The sequence below is a fragment of the Haliaeetus leucocephalus genome, unplaced genomic scaffold (genome assembly GCF_000737465.1).
Source record: "Haliaeetus leucocephalus isolate CR32 unplaced genomic scaffold, Haliaeetus_leucocephalus-4.0 Scaffold390, whole genome shotgun sequence".
Taxonomy (NCBI): domain Eukaryota; kingdom Metazoa; phylum Chordata; class Aves; order Accipitriformes; family Accipitridae; genus Haliaeetus; species Haliaeetus leucocephalus.
Genome location: NW_010972826.1, coordinates 12,204 through 12,761, shown reverse-complemented (window position 1 = coordinate 12,761; position 558 = coordinate 12,204).

The following is a 558-nucleotide window of genomic DNA, read 5'->3' as shown; positions in this document are numbered from 1 at the left end:
GGCTCCAGCGGGGTGGAGCGGCTGCGGGGGGGGGTGTGTGTGAGCATTTTGGGGTCCCCTCATAATTTGGGGCGGAAAAAAAACCCAAAATAGGGGAACACCCCCCCCTTACCTCACCACTTGCCCGCTCAGCTGCCGGCGGGGCTGGGGGGTGACTGGAAGGAAAGGAGCCATTTTGGGGGGCACCCCCAAAAGTAAGAAGTGGGGGGGAATAAGGAGGTAGGGGGACCCCTAAAAAATTTGGGGAATCACCTACCTGTCTGCGCGGGGGAGGTGATGCCGACCGGCCGGGGCGTGCTGCTCCTGCGTGGAGAAATACGGGGGGGTGACACCGCCGATGCTGCCGCAGCCCCCCCCAAACTCCGAAACCCCACGGCGGGGGTCTCACCTGCTGCCCCCTCGCCAGCCGGGGGAGAGCTGTGGGGAGAGAAAATGGAGGGTCAGTGTGTGTGGGGGTGAACGAGGAGGGTGGGGGGAATGGAGCAGGGAGGGGCGTCACCTGAGCGCGGCGCAGCTCCCCGTTCTCCCGCCGCAGCGCCTCCAGCTCCCTGCGTGGGG